General features: G+C 33.7%; 1 long non-coding RNA gene across 3 annotated transcripts; it reads right to left on the reverse strand.

Moving 5' to 3' along the window:
- Positions 1-2,215: 2,215 nt before the first annotated feature.
- On the reverse strand, positions 2,216-4,969 carry LOC107604886 (uncharacterized). Of its 3 annotated transcripts, none has more exons than XR_015885767.1 (3): positions 4,476-4,965; positions 4,336-4,390; positions 2,216-2,541 (listed from the first exon to the last, which is right to left on the reverse strand). It is a non-coding gene; the product is annotated as an uncharacterized LOC107604886 (long non-coding RNA). The 3 variants fall into 3 exon arrangements; XR_015885766.1 differs by having other exon boundaries at positions 4,600-4,962; XR_001612415.3 differs by having other exon boundaries at positions 4,336-4,969.
- Positions 4,970-10,019: the final 5,050 nt, after the last annotated feature.

Raw genomic sequence — 10,019 nt, forward strand, 5'->3', positions numbered from 1 at the left:
AACATAATAAACTTGAACATCGGGCTCGCATGTGTTGTTTCCTTATTGGTTATGGCACTGAACACAAGGGTTATCGTTGTTAGGATCCTATCTCTGGGCGTATCCATATATCTCGTCATGTTGTATTCTGGGAGCATCACATGTTTTCTAGTTTCTCCTCTTTTGAGTCCATTTTCTCTACCCAGTCACTGTTTCTCACTAACCCCGATGTTGGTCTTTTTCCTAGTGATGATAATACAGGTTCTGTGTCAAGTTAACCTCTCGAGCTTCTCACTCTTCCGCCTTCTCCATCTTCCAATGATTCCAGACCAAACGATGAACTTGATCCTGTTGTCATGCCTCCTCCCTCCACTTGTTCTTCTAGAGTAAGAAATTCACCTCATAATTTTCTTTATCTCATAATTTTCTTTATTATCATTGTTTTTCTACTATTCTACAACAACATGAACATAAGTCATTCTGAGAAGTCTCCACAAATTCAAATTGGCAACAAGCAATACAGGAAGAAATACAGGCACTAGAAAAAGCACACACTTGGAGCTTGGTTGATCCTCCTTCTAATCAAGAAATTATGGGTAGTAGATGTGTTTACAATATCAAGACTCGTTGATTTGATAGTTCTATTGACCGTTATAAGGCATGATTGATTGCTCAATGATGTAGGTAAGAGTATGATATTGATTATGAAGAGACTTTTGCTCCTGTTGATTGTCTCACATCTGTTCGCAATCTCGTTGCCATTGTTGCGGTAAAAAAAAGGTCTCTCAGTCAGATGGATGTGAAGAATGCATTTCTTAATGGAAATTTGAAAAAGAAAGTTTATATGAAACCACCCCTGGGATATCCTTGTCCATCTAGCAAAGTTTGTCTTCTTCATAAGGTACTCTATGGTTTTAAGCAAGCTCCTCATGAATGGTTTGACAAGTTTAGCACCACTATATGCAATCTTGGTTCACTTGTAATCCACATGAGAATGCTCTCTTTATTCGTAAAAGTGAACGTGAGTTGTTCTTCTACTATTGTATGTTGATGACATGATCCTCACTGGAGATGATGTTAATGGTATCACTGATCTTTAAGCATCCATTCACCACACTTTTGAGAGGAAAGATCTTGGCTCTCTGAGTTATTTTCTTGGTCTTGAGGTAATTCCAATGATGACGGTATCTATCTCTCCCAAGCTAAATATGCTCATGATCTTCTCGCTTGAGCCGGTATTACAGATAGTCGCACTGAGTTTACTCCTCTTGAGCCTAATGCTCGGTTTATTCATATGGATGATACAGTTCTAGATAATCCTACTCTTTATTGATAGTTAGTTGGAGGTCTTGTTTACTTGCTAGTCACGCGACCAGACATTGCCTATCATATTCATATTGTTAGCCAGTTCTTGTCAGCTCTTTGCACTACTCATTATGCGGCAGTTCTTCGCATCATTTGATATATCAAAGGCACTTTATTTCATGGCCTTCATTTTTCTGCTCGATCAAGTACCAAAGTTGAATATCGTGCTCTCACTGACACCACTGGTGAAGTTGTCTTGATTCATTGGCTTCTCGAAGACTTTGGTGCCATTCAATCATCTTCCCCTTATGTTTATTGTGATAGCCGAAGTGCTATTCAGATTGTCTATAATGATGTCTTTCATGAGTGAACCAAACACATTGAGATTGATTGATACTTCGTCTGGCAACGTCTCCTTATTGGTGTTGTTCGTCACGTAGCTGTTGAGACTTTGGATCAGACTGCTCATATCTTCACAAAGGTTCATCATCCTACTCATTTTCGAACTCTAGTATTCAAAGTCAAGATGGTATCCTTAACTCCCACTTGAATTTAAAGGGAGATGTTAGAGTATAATTAAGATCAATTAGCATCAATTAATATATTTTTTATTATAACTAATTTCTATTGTGAACAATATAAAAATAAATTAAGGATATTCAATCAAGCAAGATAAAACTGTGCAAAACATTTATATACATAAGAAAATAATCAAAGTTGTTCTCAAACCAAAATAAGATTTATATGACGATCTAATTTTTGACACGTCATGACTAATGTCAATAATTAAACATTATTCATAGTAAAGACCTATAGGATTTTAGACTCAAGAAATTATTATAATATTATATGAGCTTTTATCATAATAGTATGATTATTTTCGCACATCGTGATAAAAATCGTAACGGTTAAAAATTTTTGAAATAAAATATTAACAACGCTTAAACACAGTTATATAGAGATAAGTAGTATATACATAAACATAAGTCAAAAAGTCAAGAGTATACATGCCAATAGATATATATACATAAAATATATACAACCAAAAGATATTACCGACCCTAATTCTCACACGGTACAAGAAGATCCTATCCCTCAAAACACTATCAAAAGAGCGAGAAATGTATCACTAAGGAACAAGGTCGTATAGATTCAGATATAGAGCGCCTGTCATCTACTCAAAAGTGATCCTGCGATCCGAGGATTCTTCAGTAACACCTTTGGACATCTCTGAACTCAAGTCATCAGCTGCCAAGTCTGTCTCCACCCGTGGACGTAGGAAGAAAATGGGTGAGAATTTAAAGTCCCCAGCAGGATAAAACGGAAAAAAAGGAATCCTAGAGTCTTTGTCTCTAAGTTCTCATTAAATAGAAAATCACCACATAGAAATAACAGAGTACATATACAGCAGGTAAACAAAATTAGTCATAGGCACTTAGGAAATTGCAGTAAATAATCTCAAGAAAGTCACATGCTCAAACAAGATGATGCATGCCTGTTCTAAGCGCAGATCATGAAATCACGCGTCGGATGACTATCCACAGCCTGACGTTACCCGGAACGGATTCCGGATATGGTTTCTCTACTGAATTAGTCGACACGAGTATCACATGCAGACCATGTTAGTTAGATACCAAAGCCACACGGGTTTACCAGTATCAGTTAGGCTAAATCATAATCATATAATTGCTATTGTATATGTACATTCAGTGAGAAACAGAGTACCATATGGACGAACTCATGTCAGTCAGATACCACTTTTGTTTGACTGCGGTATAAGGCATCTTGGGCTTTAATCTTTATTCAATACTTTTAACCCTTTTTTCTTTTGGATTAACGCCTACTTGACGACTATTTTTCTATTTAATAATTAATATAATATAACAAACAGACTCAGAATTGCACAAATTTTATATTTACGTATTCACAACGAACTCAAGTTTCTAATGATATAGGCCATATATTTTTTGGATTCCAAAATTAATCTAGTACTAAGGAAACCGTGACTACTCTTTGATTTTATCACCTAGTGCATTCTTTTCCAAAAATTGGATATATGTTACTAATTAATTGTGTAGTGACTCAATTCTTTAAATAAGATATTCTAGGGTCTCTAACGATCAATTTAAATCTGGTTTTGGAAGTTCGTATTGAGAATTCAATTTTCTATAATTTTGCAAAGTTTAGCTACCTATTTAAAAACAAAAACAAAAATAGCAGGTAGCAATAACTTTAGGAAATTCATGAAAAATCCAATTCTAATGGAATGCCTTTCAAATTTAGTAGACATGTACCTGACATACTAAGTTTTAATTGCAACAAGTTTAAGATTAATATCAATTCACATGAGAAAGATACATAATTAGGAATATGGTTCTGTTTTTAAGGTTAGCTTTTCTAAAATTCAGCAAGGTAGTTACACTTCTACTTGCATATCTAATTCTCCTAAATTGGCATTGATCTGAAATTTGAACTGAATATTCTAGATACAAAGGGTAGAAAATTTCTTTTAATTCCAACTCAAACTCTTATCAGAATTTAAAGTTAGGTAGATTTAAAGTTTTTGCATCAGCCACATAAACACAGAATTTTCTGCATACACCAGTTTTCAAAAATTCATTCCTCCCAATCTACCCATAAATCAATTCCAAAGTTTTATGGGATATTCTATACACATTCAGGTTTTACAAAAAATTTATTTCATTAAAAATTACCGTACAAATTTTTTCTAAAATTTCATTCAAGTTGGCGCCAATCTGCTGAATTTTCTGCAGCAAGCAATTCAACAACTTTATATGCCAAATTTTGCATCAAAGCTTTTAACATTCCTAAAACCACAATTCTAGCCTTGTTTCAGTTAACCAAAGTTGCTACTACTATCAACACAGCCCCAAGAGCTCAAATTCAAACATGCACACAATTAATGAAATTTCAGAATCTCAACAAAATCAGAATTTTCAGCATCTTATCACTAGCAATCATATATCAATTTCATCAATATAACAATACCAAACACAGCCAAAATCAATATCTAACTATCCTAACCCTTACCTCTTTGTTGATCAAATACACAAGACTTGCCCTGTTTCTCCCTTGAACCCGAACCCTAACCATTCCAAGAACTAGAGTTTTGGTTACATTTCACAAGGCCATTCGACGAAATTAAACACAGAGGAGAGAAAATCACTCACCTCTCTTTGCTTGTGGTGGTAGTTGTGTTAATAGAAATTGAATAAATTGGGAGAATGGAGCAAGAGAAGGATGAGAATTTTGAATTAGAGGAGGAAAGGAAGAAGATGAAGTCGTTGTCCTCACCTAGCAGGAAAACTCGAAGAACAGCCATCATTCTCCTTCTCTTGGTGGTATAGTTGATGAAGAGCGCTCCTGTTTTTGCTCCCTGGTGCTTCGGCTGTTTCTCTGCTCCTTGCCCTCTTTCTACTGTCCGTGAATTCAAGGAAACAAGACTGGTGAAGCCTTCGCTGCCCTCTGCTCCATGTAACACCAATGTATACTTCATCATTCACTTGGATTATCCTCCTTGCCGGTTCGGTTAGGAAGAAGGCAACAATTTGAACATAATCTGATTTGAGTTACATTGATACTATTCTTTGTATTATTGAATGTGTTCTTTTTTTTTTTTTTATTGTCTGAGAACAAAGATTACTTTAAGAGATACAAAAGACAAAAAGAGTAACTCTATCAGTGTCCAAAATGAGCTCTGATACAGAAATAATCTCATAGGAAGCCTAACATATCAAAATAGAAGTTAAATAAAAAAGTTACAAATATTTTATAAATTTTAAAATAAATAATTATACATTTTTAATAAAAAATAAAATAATTAAAAATGGTTGGATCTTGTCTTTGACATATAGAGTATATAACAATCTAGAAACTTGATAAAGAATAGATACTCAGTGTAGATTATATTCTTGAATAAAAAGTTTCACATAGTCAAGTATTTGTTCTTGAAAAATATTTTAAAAAAAACGGTGTGAGTTTTGTAACTCAGTGACTAGACAATACATCTATAATTGACATGAAACCATATAACCATTATTATCAAAATAATTTTAATTAGAAAATAGTAGTTGAAAATCATAAGTAAAACAATAAAGAAATTCTCATACAGAAATTAAATAAAAAATTCACACTTGGACGGCTCCACCTCTATGGGTAGCCCTTTCCTCTAGTGTGTCCATACAGAATAACAGATCCAACGTGTGGTCTACACGTTAGGCTAGCAATGCCCTTGCTAGCTGAGGTCTGAGACAGATGCATCTAGGTTAACGTCATAACCGCCGTTAACTACAGTTTTCTAATACAAACCTCCCAAACCAATTCAAAACATATAATTTCAAATATAATAAATTTTTTATCTTTCAAATATATAATGTATCAAATCAAATCAAATCAGATGATACTTTCTAATCAGAAATCTTTTACAATCATACTTTTTTAATCATAAGAAATTTCAAACATATTTCACAATCTTTAAAGTAAGTGAGTACCAACAAATACTTCAATACTTCAAAAACAGATATTCAAGTAAAATCAAACATTTTGGAATAATACAAAATTTCATCAAAAATATATATGATCTCATGTATAGTTCCAGAAGTATAAACTTCATAAAAATGCATTATTTAATTATAATAAATCAATTATTCTAATCAATTTAAAATCGTTCAAGGCAAATATAGTGAGTATAATTCAAATATCATAATCAATATATATCAAAATAATTATAAATGCACAATCAAACAATTATAAATGTAAAGCCTACTCACAACGTGGTCTTAAGGGACCGAAGAGACCAAACCCGAAGTGCTGAATTAAAGGGTGAAGAAGATCGATGTAGAATGAAATGAAAAGACACAACTTGGACCGGGCAGCGAAAAGTTGTGGCTGCAACAACAACAGTTTTATGCCTACCAATATGCACAAGAATCAACAGAGCAATGACAGCACCATCAATGGCAGCAATAAAATAGCGGCAGAAACAAAATAGAACAAACAATCACTAACTAGACCAAAATGGTGGTGAAACGAACTCACGGTCGCATTGAAGTAACTCATGCGGCATTTTGAAAGGGCAAAGGCAACGGCTCTAGCAACCTCAACGACGAGCTCCAGTGATGACGACGGTAGCAACGGCGGCAACACCCACCACCGTCGCTTCATCTCTTCCCGACGACGAGCTCCGTCGCGTTCTCCTTCCCCTTTCTCGAAGTTTCCCTCTTTTTGGGCTCGTCGGCAGCGGCATTGAGGGAAGATTCGGCGGCGACAACGAGGCACGACTTGGTGGTGGTAGAGGCGGCGCCTTCTCCTCTTTTCCGTCGTGGTCTCCCTCTCTGGTCTTTCTCTCTCGCGTGTCACTCTTTTTCTCTCTCCCTCTTGCTCTTTCTTTGCGACGGCGATGGCGAGCGGCGCTCTTCCTTCCGCCGACGCCGTCCTCCCCCTTTTCCCCTGTTCTCTTCTTCTCCTTCTCCCTTCACAACTCCCCCCTTTCTCTTTTCTTTGCTTTCGTTCCTTCTCCATTTTTCTTTGAAATATGTGTGTATGTGTGTAAGAGGGAGGGTGTGAGTTTAATTTTGGGATTAGGGTTTGATAAAAGGGATAGGGGTAAAATAGGTATTTTGATAAAATTAAAGGGTAGGGTAGCAATAAAAGAAATCAAATATAAAATATTTCAAGAAAAATCTTAGGACATTACATTCTACCTACCTTAGAAAATTTTTCGCCCTCAAAAATTGATACAGTATAAAAAAATGTCACATGGTTTTGGCCTTTTACCAAACATGAGAAAGAAATATCATCGAGTGCAAAAGTTACAAGATAGGTGTGTGTTAAAACGATGCGGTTGACATTCACTGACTCTCATTCCGTTGACAACTCAAATTTACATAGCACTCTTCACTTCGTTCGTTAATCTCCTCAAAATACAATCTTACTTCACCATCTCCTTGGTTCTGTAGTATATATCTATAGAAGCAATCAGTCTTATGTCATGTCTTAGAATTACAACTTTCCGAACTTCAACATTGATAAGCTATGTCTAATGAACTAACATATTGTTTGCTATCTGGAAATCACACATGACACCGAAACAAGCACGAGTTTACTCAAAAGGATTCAAAACTTAAGAAAAGAAGAGCAAACATCACAGATGGTGTTCGCACAAAAATGGAAGGATGCTTAAGATTGTAATTAAGCAATGATATACAGAAACAATGAAGTATCCCAAAAAGAGAGTCAATTGCATCTTAACAAGAAAATCTTAATAAAAAAACTTTGATAGAAACAATAAAAGAAAAGATTGTGTATTAGGTCAAAACAAATTTAGGTTGAATCAAAGAAGTACAGAGTTCACAAAAAGAAGGTAACTAAAGTTAATGGCAATTTTTACAAAGATTCAAGAAGATGATTAGGGACACGATCTGACAAGAAAAGAATCAAATAAAAAACTTTTTCAAAGAAGATCTGGAATAAGAATTCGAGGAGAATACTAGAAGATATGATGTATCACAGTAAAGCAAATTCAGATTACATCAAGGAGTTACATAATTTACATAAAGGAATGCAACGTCAACACCTGTGTTGTCGAGAATCTATGGGATAGCCAAAAGCACGATCAAATCGAGATATGTATAAGATGTAGGACATGAAACAAAATCAAATTTCATTTCAACAAGAATTGAAACAAGAAACTTCTGACATGAAATATAGAGGAATGAACGATACGTCAAATCACGCGGCACGATTATAACGCAAACTTCAACACAAATTTTTCCAAGAAGAACACCTAACGTTCTCAAACTTAACGACTATCATTACTTAAATAAAAGAAACGAAGGAGTTTAGAACTACTATTTCTCATATGTTATAATTTCTAGCCCTCTGTATGCACTATTCTCAATAATCATACTACAAGATGTGACCACGCTGATAGAATATAGATTTTTTTTTCTTGCAACAAAACTAGAAAGCAAACAAAACAAAACAAAGCTCAACAGAACAATATCACCATAGCATAAGAGCCTTTAGGACATAAGCGAATGTTGAAATCACCAAAAAAACTTCACCATATTTCTTATTCCATAACCATTCCTCACATTATTATCAAGAATCTAAAAAGGCCAAAAATGAAGAGAGTATTGCCAATAATTGAGAGAGTAGATTAGAAAAAAGACATAGATGTTGTATCCAAAATTAGAAGCTAGCATATAAAAAAATAGTATCATATAGAGATTTTTACTTTTAAATATCAACAACAATAACAAAACGAACTATTCAAACACAATCAATCAAAGTATAGTAATAAAGAAAATATTTAGGACGAACAAATGCAACATATGAAAAAACTCCGAAATAAATGAACCAAATAAAAATAGGAATCTCATGAAAAGAAAAGAAAATATTGATAAATTTTACATCTCCAAGTTCAAACTATGATCAATCCATACCCAGCATTTCTCAGGTTAACAAGTTATGATGAAACAACTCAAGATTAAATCCAATGACTCAAAATAAACCTATCGATTTATTTAAAGTTTAAACATCTCCAATCTTCATACATTATAAACAAGTACCAAAGCTGTCCTAAAATTAAAAAAGTAATCAATTTTTTTTTACAATGCCTACTTAATAATAATCCGTGAATATAATAAGGGAAAAAAACTCATATAAAGAATTTGTTCAACTTTAAGGAATTAGATAGCCAATCTTTTTCATCTGAAATCGCCAGAAATTCTTTCCAATATCTAAGACCTACAATCTCAATCTCACAAACCCAGAAAATCAATCTTCCAATTTTTGAAAATAAGGACAATAGTTGAGAATAGAGGAATTTTCAAAAAAAGCAAGGGTTAAGAAAATTTTCAAGTTTTAGATCTTAGCCAAAAAGCAAAGTTCATCTTTTTACTCATCAACAAAAATCAAGCGTTCACAATTTATATTTCACCTTCACATGCATGATCCGTTTGAGAGTAGACCAAGTTCCTTCACAATGAATAAACTGAGATACCACTCAAGCAAATATCCCATTTAAAATCAAATTCAAACAACAAAGTAGCAATACTGCTATCACAGTTACAGTTATATATCTGAAATCAGCTAATAAAAAAATTAAAAGACAAACATCACCGAAACAAATAAAATTATAAGAGTTGATTCTAACACACCCTCATCTATATATAAACAATTTTTTTTGTCATGATAATACACATAAAATAGGTTGTTTGAGCTACCATTTAGTAAGGCATTCACGTCTAAATGTAATTCACTGTTGCAACAATGGAATCAAAACATAGCACCGAATTATTCAAAGACACAAACACATCAGCTGTGGTGTACACTTTAAAAGTCAGACCAACCAAATTATTTCGACTTCCAGTTTCAAAATAATGAACATGATTATGAAAATTCACTTGAAAATATGAAGTCAATTCGAGATAATCATGGAAAATATTTCTTAATCTAACTAATGATAAACTTGGAAAAAGTATAAATGTAGTATAATAGAAAGCCTTCTGAGCTTTACTCCCATCTAAATAAAATGGAAGGAATCCTCATTGAATAAATAGAAAGTTGTGTAAACCAATAAAATATTATATTGTAAGAATCCAAAAATAAAACAATTTCTCTCCTTACTCCTCAATTAAGTCTTTGCAAAGTTAGCAATCACCTCATTTCTTCAAGTATCATATATCTCTTAAAAATTTCTTGAAATAACT

The sequence above is a fragment of the Arachis ipaensis genome, chromosome B6, assembly GCF_059453495.1.
Source record: "Arachis ipaensis isolate K30076 ecotype BB chromosome B6, ASM5945349v1, whole genome shotgun sequence".
Classification (NCBI taxonomy): domain Eukaryota; kingdom Viridiplantae; phylum Streptophyta; class Magnoliopsida; order Fabales; family Fabaceae; genus Arachis; species Arachis ipaensis.